The sequence below is a fragment of the Colias eurytheme genome, chromosome 14, assembly GCF_061535395.1.
Source record: "Colias eurytheme isolate Ceu_HAF_F1 chromosome 14, ilColEury1 Martin Lab GWU primary, whole genome shotgun sequence".
Taxonomy (NCBI): domain Eukaryota; kingdom Metazoa; phylum Arthropoda; class Insecta; order Lepidoptera; family Pieridae; genus Colias; species Colias eurytheme.
The window spans coordinates 5,209,710-5,222,500 of record NC_142993.1 but is presented as its reverse complement, the minus strand read 5'-3'; positions in this window follow the sequence as shown (position 1 = coordinate 5,222,500).

Sequence of the window (12,791 nt, the reverse complement as noted above, 5' to 3'; positions counted from 1 at the left end):
TAAAAGTCCTTTTGCACTTGCAATTATGATTTTAAAACATTTCGATGCCACTCAATTATAATGAGATGCAATTTAAATGTTTGATAATATATTCTGCATTTTACGGAACGGAAATGCTTTATAGTCCGGAAATAAGTCGCTCTCCTACCGGCTAGGAACGTGGAGTACTAGGAAATTGAGTAGAATTATGTCGTTTAAGAGTTATGCAAACAGACACGCCATATAAGCTCGTCCTCATGGGTGCTCTATTGAATTAGCTCTATCTATTTACGTTCATTTCCACTAGTAAACCTGGTTGAAGATTTCTCTTGAACTACTTATTATTTCTTGTTGCGTTCAATGCTGAAATACATTTGTGGGTTTTATTGTTGTATTTTCATCGAGAATGTTCATTTTCACGTGGAATGGAAACACAATTCTACTACTATATTTTTTATCAATACGTGGATATGTATAAGATCTAATTTGTTATATTAACTTACTTGATTTTACACTTTTAAGACAAATACAAATATGAAGAATGAATGTATAACCAATAAAAAAATTAACAGAATAAATATACAGCTCTATAATGAAAAGCCCAGTAAATAATAGTGTTAATAAAATATCTTGTCCTTTTACATAACACAACAATGTAAGTAGTTTCCTACATTGTTTCCGTGACAGATTATAAGAAAACTTAAAGCTAGTCTCGGGAAAGGGCAAACTTTGCCGCGATGACAGGATTTCACGGAAGAATCTGTAAGTACGGGCGCTTTGATCGCTCAGCACTTAATTTAATTGGCAGGAAAATCTTCTCGACACTTCCTCCCAGTTTTATCAATCGACGTTACGTATCAGGGTCAGGGAACAATACTTTGTCTTGTGTAATTGGTAAAATTTACATAAATAAAGTTAAAGTTGATGATATTATTATGATGATGATGGAAAAAATACCTAGGTAAATAGTATATATAATATTATAATGGATTGGGGTTATTGCGAATATAGACTCCATATTTGCTGCAAAAATCCCCTTGCCATTTTAATTTTATAATTGAAACTAGTCCACCAAAGCGTCTAACTTGTGATATTAAAATATGAAAACAATTAGCTGTTTTCATATAGAATAGTTATTAATTAACAGCTTCGTTACCACCTTGGAATGTTTGTTCGCTCGAAAGTGTTTATATTATCCCCAACAAGGTCTTGAGCTTGTTTATGCATTTTAAATAGATTCAATCCCTGTGTGAAAGTGCAAACTACTTTACTTTGTAGGAGAAATATTAGTGTTTATATAATCATTAAACAAAGTCGCTTTCTCTATCCCTATATCCCTATGTATGCTTAAATCTTTAAAACTACGCAACGGATTTTGATTTTTTTTGAAATAGATTGATTCTCGAGGAAAGTTTAAGTATATATTTTTTTAGGTTTTAACTATTAAACAAAGTGGGCGACGTCGCGGGCCGAAAGCTAGTATATAATGTATGTACTTACGTGTTTTAAAATATTAGGTACCTTTGTGCTATTTCTATAAAGATTTACAACTTTTTACAAACATTGTAAGAAAAGAAAAATACTGTTCCAAAGTGCTTATTTAAGTCCATAATATATATAATAGATAAATTAGATGGAATATAAAGAGACACCTTTGTCAAATTATGTGTAGGTATAAACAATACTGGAATAAAATAACTATCTCTGTAGGTACTTTAACAGAGGTTCACGTTTTAGTTTTACATAAAGTAGCAAAAATCCAAGTATAGAACAACAGTAGAATTTTTTTCATTAGAAAATATTCTTTATAACTATTATTAATTTATTTGTATGAATGGTAACTATTTGATTTTGTCGAAACGAATTTATTTTCTGATTCACAATAGAAAACTCATTAAATTAAATAGTAAGCATTTATAATTAAGATTTCTCGAAATTTCCTTTAAAACCACTGTTATGTCAGCTATTTGTAAGAGGAATGGGAGCAATTAGTAAGCGCGAATGAAATTTTTGACTTCGTTCATTCGTTCATTTGCCAAGATAATTGAAAATGAGGTGAATAAAATAAAATAACGAGTCATTTGCATTGCATCCTTTATTTATTTTACAGCCTCGACAAATAAGAGGGAGTTAAATGTTAATAGTACGCATGAGTCTCTGTGGATTGTGTATGTGTCATGTAGGTATGTTGAATTATCTCGCCTGAATGGAGAAATCAGTGTAAAGAAGAGAGACTGAATGAAAAATAATTATGGCTAATAAATAAATGAAAAATTAAAAAGATTGACAATAGCGTTTTCTAATTTACCTGCTTGTTGTAATTATGGAATAGGTACCTATATCATATATATATTTTATAAGCAACAAAAGCTTTGAAAGGTTAGTGGTTCAATTTTATTTATTTATTTATATAGGTTCAATCTGATAGATGCTCTCCTGACGATGTTTGCGTTTTTTAAATAGCAATAAATTATCTTTAATATAAAAAACGTGTTGACGGTGACTGCCGCAGATCCGTTGGAACTTGGAATACAGCCAAATCGGCGGTTTTGCTGACCATATATGGGTTATTAAAATGCCATTTTTTAAATATCCATTACCGTCATCTTCCGCAACACACAATATGTTGAATCTATAATAAATAACTTAATAAATTCTTCAAGAACATCGTTCCGCCAACATTTAGATTCAAAATTAAATGGGCATCTACCTACCTTCAATTTCCCCGTTCAGCAAATTTACAATAAACGAAACGTTTTATCAAATCGAGTAACTTTTAGAGTAATATAATGACCGAAATATTAACTGTACGAAATGTATTTACTTAGTTGAGTTATGTTTATAGATATGTATGTAGTTGGGAGATAACTTATAGGAATAAATATCGGCAGAATTACTTCTTGGAACGTACATTCAAACCTTTTTTTTATTGATCGACAGTAGTGAGTTTGTCTCTTCCCTTTGAATTCTTAGCAAAGAAGAAAGAGATACGTATCTGGGTAGATACGTATCTCTTTAACTCAATAACAATTTTCTATCTTTGAAATATCAGACTGTTCAAATATCTGAGATTAAAAATATATATAGAAATACCACACGTCCAAATAACGCTAGGTAAACTAACCTTGCGAAACGAATATTTGTTGCTCATGATTAAGAATATCCTTTTACGAGCTATGCTGCATTAAGTATTCATAACACGAGTAATTAAGATCAGTAAAACAGGTGCTCACACATTACGTAAAGTGAAGTCCCTCGACGATCCTCCGCCAGTAATAATTATTATAATAAAGTAATTATTTCGGCGTCGTTAGAGTCTGAAAGCTAAGATATGTTGGGTATAATTTATGTAAGAACACGAACTGATGTGGATTTAAATTTAACCCTCGATGTAATTGACGGCTAGTGTAAACTTCGCCTAAGTATAGAAGTCAACACGCGGTTATATTTGAAAGTTTATTTAATTCAGTTGGAGGCAGTCGAGGCGCGACGTGGAATGAATTGGTCGGATTGCAAGAAAGCACCTTGGTTGGACTACTTCGAGTGTTTTGTATTTTCTTTTGCTTTGAACGGTATTACTGAACACTTGGGAAAGTTACCTCTTTCTCCGTTGAATTTTCATAATTTGCGCTTATCTGGGTATTTCACGAGGTATTTTTTGTTGTGATTTACGACGTAGGATTGCTAATGATACAAAGAATACCATCAAAGAAATGTGTATGCATTTTCTACTGCTTACTACAGACAAAATATGTGTATACTGCAGAAATTAATTGTGCAAACAATTACATCTCAGAGCGATAATAAGTTGAGTCCTACTTCTGTATGATTCAGAGAGAGCCGAAACTATTCGGTAAGCAAATAACAGAATTGTTTATATGAAAATTCCTCGTTTCCATACTTGTGCAATATGTAGCGAGTATCATATCTAATAAAGGTTATACGGGTGCTTCACAAATTGACGTCGTAAAAGGGCGATTTATTCGAAATAACCAAAGTTTGTGAACTTTGTTACGTATACTCGTAGGAAAATGTTAACGACGTTTCGGGGTTCAAACTTTGAATAATTATTAAATTTATAGATGTTCTGAATTTATTATAATTTATAAATTGTAATCATGTATATGCATAAATGATTATGGTTCATGTTTTTATTGCATTTTTCAATTTTAACTTTGTACTCTGTAATAAGCTTTATTAATTTATTCCAAACTTTACATGTGAATAACTTGTAAAAGCTCATTAGTTAAGTACAAAATTGTGTTTAAAATGCGTAAAACCTTATCTTTTTCATTCTCAAAAGAATAGTGAATTATTAAAGTCGATTGAACTTTATAAAGCATTTTAAATATCATCCACCGTGTCTTCATTTGTGAGAAATTGTAAAACTCTTTTGTCAATTTGCTTGTGAAAGATATTCTGAATAAAGATAATATCAACTGCTTGTCTTAAGGAAAATTGGAATAGAATTTCGTTAGAAATTCATTCACTTACGCGTTTTAAATCAATATAGAAAATAAATAAAAAATGTCATAACCGAGAGAAATCACAGTATAATAGAATTATTTGTCAAGGTATATTTTCTAATGATAATGTGGTTATAAGTTTAAAAGCTTTTACGCCGTGGAATTCCTGAAAGTGTATATACGATCTCTTTTTCCACACAAAAGAATATAGAAGAATCATTCACAAAGGTAACTTATTTCTTGCGATTCCCTTAAGGAAAGTAAATTTGTATTATATACGAAATGTGTGTAAAGCATACGATACCATCTATCTTTGTGTCAAAAGGAGAGTATTGAAAAATCTTATGTAGCTTTGTGAGAAAATGACGTGATTATCGCTTGCCTTTTCACGTTTCGCATTTAGTGTTATTGTTCGATACTTACGTTCATGAATCGAATCATTTGACTCGATGTTATTGATTTAGATTTTTTCCTGTATGACAATTTTGTTGGAGTATAGTTGGAGGGAATTTATATTAATGTCATAAGTACAACAATCAGAAAAGGTATCTTACTCTAATATTTTTGAATTATTATTAAAAACATCTACCATTGTAAATTAGCTTACGAAGTAACGTATTCATTAGTCAAAAATGTTGGACTTTACCAAGAACCTTACCTTTACTTTACCATTGTATTGACAGCCATAATTAATTCGATTCCATTTTCCATTCTGTAAAAAGTCATTAAGGATTTTCGTGTAATTGTATTCAAATGTAATTAATAAAAAACAGTTCTATCAGTAATTTATACGTTTTCCCGTGCGGCTGCGGTCTGATCCACGTGTCAAGGTAATGGCTCTGAAAAGATTTATTAAAACTCGACACTCGCTGAAAGATTAACTTTTCTGAAAACATTATACCCTTCTCCCTGATAGACTTGTAAAACTCAATAACTGTTCAAATAAGTTTTGTGACTTGACAAATTCCTTGTACGTTTCATTATGCTAACATCTTTTTATATTTAATGCTACATCGCGACTTTCAGTAGGCTTTTTAGTTTTTACAAAATTTATATTCATTTATTTTAATACAGTTTTAAGTAGTTTGATATTCATCAGTTGTTATAAGGTACCTAATAGAGAATAAAGGGAAATCATAAACATAGTTTGTAAATATATTTTACCTTAAAAACTTCACGAGACACAAACCTTATGAACTTAGCGTAATTTAAAAAAATAAAATATTAAATCATTGTTAAATCTATGCATGTTTTTGAACCAGCAAATTCGCATTGAATTATTTGCTCCGTACATTGTGCATCTTAGATAAGTAAAATTGTTACATGTACATCGTGCACATACCCCTTCGGATTGTCAAAGCTAGCTATCCGAATTTCGAGCAACGTCGACTTAGCGGGGATGCATGCAAAATCCGAACTGAAGGAATCTGAACTCGACGAACGGAGTGAAATGCAAAATGAACAAAATGTTACATTGTATGTGTTCCTGTAATATGCTTATTGAATATTTGTGCATTGGATGTTGTAAAGAGGAGCGCTACTATACTCTCTAATTAGACTGAGTGCCTTTATTCAACGTTTTCAACTGTCAGATTTCATTGGAAAATGAAATTATGTATATACAAACACGTAATGGTTATAGCATTGGAGTTTATTGCTGCTAATATTCAGAAAAAAATGTATACATATAAATAAGACCAACATGAATACATAAATAAAACGTGTGCCGTTTGACATCTTTTAAATTAGGTGTGTAAATACGAAAAAATAATACGTAATATCGGTAAATGTACCGAGCATAATGAATAAGCATGACATAGACGAATCCCTGTCTTGAAAACATTTACCGTTGCTTATAAATTTTGGGCCGCATAAGTAAAACGAATGAATATTGCATTATGATGTGAAGGTTGGATCTTTATGACTGGCCTTTATTTTGTCTGTCATGTTATTTGAAATGAGCGAACTGAAATTGTCGGTTTCAAATAAATGTTTATAAAATTTTACGAATGCACTTGTATACAGTGTGTTTCACGGTTTATAAGTGTGTTATAATTTATAACACAATTTGTGTCTTACACTATTGTAAAATATACAAGGAAAAAAATATGAAATACCAAGAATTTGATCATCGATCGATAGTTCACTTTTAATTATTTCGCCGCTGAAATCAAACAGCCACTTTGATAATTTGTAATGTAAAATTGATTAAAATTAAAAGTTTATTATAATTGAAGTATTAATTATTAGTAAAGCCAGACTTTTGACTGTCGTTGGTTAAAGCATTTTTCACTTGTTCGAAAAGAATTTTAAATAAAATAATGCTCCAATGGCGAAGGTAGACTTAATGACTATTGCTTTCCTGCTATTGTGAAATAAGTGCTTTGACAATTACTTCCGCCTTCACATCAACTTTCAGAGCCGTTTTTTTACAAAGATGTAGTTAGGTAAGAATTGTTCTATAGGACAATAGAAGCTAAAAGAAAACATTAAAGTTAAATCTTTCCTAAACTAATACATATTTTTTTATTTTTATATTATTGAAGTAAAACTTCTTTTGATAGTAAAATTTCAAGGTCGCGTCATGGCAATACCGTCACGACATGGAGTAAGGCAAAGCATGTAGAAGTTTCACTTCTGACACGTGTGCTCGGCACACACGCTCTTTTTCATTATATTATTATTATATAATGTGATCAAATAATTTTCAATAATGAAGTAGCAATATTGAATGCAATAACTCATAACTCATAATATACTTGTGTATCGAATAAATTACCAACAAAATAGCATCGATATCTGTAAGGGGAAACGATAAAAATAATGTTTCAAGCATGGCGTGCAGGCCACCTTCACTTAACGTTGTTTTACGAGTTCCAATTTAATGTACATCACTTAAAATTGGCGAAATCGTTGTTACAGTTACCGTTTTAGTTTTATAGCCGCCATAAATTTTGGGTTGAGATGGAATCAGCGAAACTATATAGGTTACAAGTATACGCGTGTACAAGGATTTAAGCAAATGAAATGTATGCGGTTTATAGGATTGCAGATTGGTTTGAAAAGCTTTCGTGTTATTGTTTTGATAATGTATTGATTAAGCTGCATTGTGTAGCAGTGTTACAGATTAAATTGCAATTAATGTGTTTTTGTCGGTTTTAAAGTTCATATACAGGGTGTCCCACTGTTGGTATACTAAGCCCAAAGGAGGTTATAGATTTGCATACACTGAGTACGTAAAAAATACTTAAAAAATTCCAGACGCATTTTTTTTTCAAGTAGATGAATTCTTAAAACTCTATGTGTACACCCATAACAAGCAACCCGCCCAACTTTGTCACCAGCACATGAGCTATCGTTTAATATTATGTTTTCATAGACAAAATGCTCACATTAGAGAAGCGGTATATGCCGGCTGCGCGAAGCTAGAGAAGAAAACATGGATTTTCAGGAAAAATTTAGCAAAAAATTTTTGACGTAATTTTGTTGTTTAAGTATTTTTTACGTGATCAGTGTATGCAAAACTACAAGTCTCTTCGCGCTTAGTATACCAATAGTGTGACACCCTGTATATATCTTTGTTCTGTGGAATGAAAATAAATAAATTATTACTAATATTTCTATAGAACACACCGTGTTATTTTTTTTTAATTTGAAGTGTAATCGATGTGGCATAGACACTGATAATGATCGATGAAAAGTTATTGAGTTTTAAATTTCCAATATTTTTAGGGAAGGAATTGTGTAATTTTTTTCATTTCTTTGTCGACGATGGGTATATCTCTAAGTCTTGGTTACACCCACACACACACACACGCGCAGGTACATTTTAAAATATTATTTCACATTTTTACTTACGCAATTTTTATGTTGCGAAATCGGGGTTCTATGAGTAAATAAATTAAATTTAAACGCCAATTAATAATTATACTACGCAAGACTATTAATTATTTTGCTACCAGTTAATCGACACGATCTATACTAATTATCCCTAATTCTGTGTGTGATACAACATCTATACCTATTCATGTATACATCTTCTGTTATTTGCTCTATATACTAAGCTCTATATATTGTATTGAGTTTAAACGATATTATGTTGGAAGTTATGCTACTGATATCATTTAAATATTACTGTTAGGGATATTTTCTAATACAATTTATTCTACATAATACAAAAAAGTTTCTACCTATTGGTTGATCTTTCTTGTTTTTAAGGGGTTAACGAACAGGCGAATCGTGTAAAAGAAACCTCTTTACTGCTGATATGTGTGCTGTCTATAGATGTGTCCTTGGATGTCTCCACAGAATGTCTCAAATGAAAATATGTGGTAAAATAGAAATGCATGGTTGAATTTTTGACCAAGAAGTATATAAAAGCCCATTTAAATAATGAATGCAAAGCGACTCTATCAGTTACGTACACGCAGACCGCAGTATTAATTAGAATGAGTGGGATATATTTGGCGCTAAAATAATAGTAAAAGATATTTTTCACATTCAACATACAATATTTGATATTTATATTTCCGATAGTTACCTGTATAACATCTGTGTAAAGATACTTTTATTGAAACATCCTGGAATGCGAACGAATATGCGGATAACAACTACCTAAATAGCACTAAATAGGTAGATACATAAGAGTGCTATTAATTTATCGTTTCTTCTTAGCCATATACGATAACATTGGTTTTCTTGGAACTGGTTTCTTCCAAGAGTTTCGATGTATTATGTGACTTGAAGAAAAATAAAGCGAAGTTATGAACACTTAAATTCTAAAAATATACGAGCGGTGGAAATCTTTCCTTACAAACATTTAAGGTTTTTTCTCGTGAAGTTTTTTACATAACATAATAAACTTAGAAATATCTGTCTTTCCCACACGTGAAATGTTTCGTTTATATTTTTTTACTTGGTGGAATTAAAGATTACACTAATAATTATACAGTGACATTTCAAGTATGGTTTCAATATAATGAAAAATCTGAGCACCTATTACTTGTAGTCAACATATTAAACAATTCCAAACAATAAATATTCTCACAGAGTCCCATGAAAAAAATATTAATGAAAATGTGCCAAAATAAAGGTCAAGCACACATGTAACGTAAAATTTTTATGCCGTCCTGCCGTAAATCACTCGCGTATAAAATATTCTGAATAACGAGGCTACAGTGCGCTGCAAGCTGAACTTTGTCGTGATTTGCATTTAAAGTGCCTCTACTGATAGCGGTTTGGAATGCGTAAATATCGTTACACCGAATTTCCGATGGACCCCGCAATTTATTACCAATCGATAGGCTTAAGTAATGACAGCGCAAATCATTTACTAATAAGTTTGTGGCTTTACGAGCGTGTGTACGTTCAAATGACGATGTACGTGACTAAGCCGACGTCTTGCCGGGTTTAAGGCAATGCTTGTATGTTTGTGTTTGTTATGAGTATACATTTAAGGGGTTATGTTTTGTATCAAAGAGGAATGGAGGGTTAATTTATGGAAAACAATCATCACTTCCCGTATTAACTAAGTTTAGGGTATTGCGAATACGTCTTTTTCATAGAGCAGTATTGTCATGCGTAACTAAATTATTAATTAATTCTTTTATTTATTCCTCCTACTAAATCATCAGGAATAGTAAGTACATTTCATAATGTAAAGCTCACATATAAATATATTAAAACAACCTTATATGTAACTAGCTTTCCGCCCGCGGCTTCGCCCGCGTTCTCAAAGAAAAACCCGCATAGTTCCCGTTCCCGTGGGATTTCCGGGATAAAACCTATCCTATGTGTTTATCCAAGTTACCCTCTATATGTGCAAATACATCCAAGGAATAAAAAGTTTCATACAAACTTCTATCCCCTATTTTACCCCTTTAGGGGATGAATTTTCTAAAATCCTTTCTTAGGGGACGCCTACGTTATGACATCTACCTGCATGCCAAATTTCAGCCCGATACGTCCAGTGGTTTGGGCTGTGCGTTGATAGATCATTATATCAGTCACCTTTGAGTTTTATATGTATTTATATAGATATGTGTGGGAAGATAAACAACCAATATGCAGAGTATAAATAAAAAGCACTTAATGAATTTCCTAACATACAGATTAGAGAGTTCACAATATGCTTATTAAAACATAGACACTTTCTAACGAATCATTATTACTGAACTCGTGGGAAGTGTTTCAGGAAAATTCACGGAATTTGTTACCAGCATATTTGTACCTATTCTATGAAACTAATTTCATGTAAATACACATGTTGACCGCTTGTTTGAGTTGACCGAGTGAACTTTGTAGAAATATACCTACTCAGATGAAATTTTCTTTTCAAAGCAATGATCAAAATACAGTGTAATAATGTGGATCTTTAAAATTCTTCTTTGATTTCAAGTAAATCTAGTATTTCGATAAGTGATGAATAGATAAATAGTTACATAATAAATCAATAAAACCCATTCTTGCTTATAATATTATGCGTGAAGCAATCTTCTTATAATATATATAATGGAAGAAGCAATAAGATGTGGCTTTTAATCGCATTGCTTCTTTTGACCGATTATTTAAAGTATTTACTATTTGGTGAAAAGCGGAATACTCTGTAAAACTGTTAAGTAAGCGTGTAACGTGATAACGTAGGTTCCATTAATTTGAGTTAAACACTCCTTGGTGTTACATTGCTCTGGGCCACGTGAAATGTGGTGCAGCACTACTAACGGCTCTAATGAGGGAATTCTCATTAAATAGATTTGATGTATACTTTAATAAATGTTTAGCAACCGCTTTCCTTAGCTTAGTTCTTTAGTGTAAGATTAACTAGATTTTCGTAGGAGTCGTGTTTTGCGAAATGAGCCGCTTACTCAGCTTAATGAGTTACTAAGTACTAGTTTTGTAATTTTAGTAGCAATTACGTGACGTGAAATTGTTTTTGATTTTATGATACCTTTACCTTAGAATGACGGTGTAATTTTGTATTTGAAGCACTGCAAAACGCCCACGATAAAACCTGGCGATATTAAAGTAATTATGAATGACTTTGCATTTTCCCTTAGGAAACTGGCCTACATCTTAATTATTTACTTATTTATTGTTATCCTTGTTGGGGTTTCTTCTTCTTCTTCTAATTTTTTTTCTCTGCTTGCGTAGAAATATACATTTTTGAAGGACGATCGATCTCTATCTTAAGTTCTAATATAGCTCTTAAATAATAATATTATCTTTATTACGTAAAGGTGCAGGTTCATAGGCTGATGACATAATAAAATAGAGCCAATAAAACTGAAATGTATTGGTGGAACAAACGCGATGCAGTGATAGTTAATAAACGTTGAACCTATAGCAAAGAGACGTTTTAATCACGTAGAAGCAATAAAACGACCGACGGGCGACGGCGTCTGTAGGCGCCGCAACATAAATTTGCTTCACCATTATTAACTATAACTACTTCTTGCTACTTATTCAGTTTATTGCAATAGTTTTTAGGTAATTTTTCTGAAATTAAAATAGACCTCGTTGTCACATAATATATGCTGAGAAGTTCGGAGAAGTATTGACTTATCATTTATTTCAATCCAAGCTTTTCAATATTGGTGGGACTATGGCCACACGTCACCACAAGGCAATATGCTACTGAAATTGATATTTTTAATTAAAACTTATATCTAAACGTATATCTTTATATACTTAATCTGGCATTGCATTTAAGAGATCGTGAAATTTGAAATACTTTTGTTTTATATTACATTTATATCCTTTCTTCACATGTACGGTTGTACTGTTTTATTGTAGTCACTTTTCATTTTACTCGTTAGATAAGAATCTTACTGTTGTGAAATAATATTTATTATATCGTAGTTGTTACACAAATCGTTAGTGCAACCACGCACACCCATATCAGGAAATGGAAGTAATAGGTTAGTTCACACGAGGAAAATATCTTTTCACGATATATCGGCGCAAAACCGTAACATTTTAAGAGCTATATTTCATTTAACAGGTGTTCCTAGTTCCTATTTAATTTAGCTCCGAAGTTATTAGTTATATTTCTTTTTGTGGTAACGTGAGGAAAGTTTAGTATTATACAAGTTGCACTCAGTCAGATTGGTTTGAGACTTTGATACAGAGACGATGTGTCCTATAATTGAATTGCTTACGTGCTATGTAACTTGATTTATTTTTATAATAATAATTACAAAGAGTCCACCTTAAACTTACGACTTACCTTCTCTAGATAAAATAAAACTGCGCAATCCCACATTACCTAAATGTTATGAGAAATTTCATTCTAATATGATTAAAATCTTCATGTATGTAGATTTCTAAAATTTAGCTCGAATTTTCAAA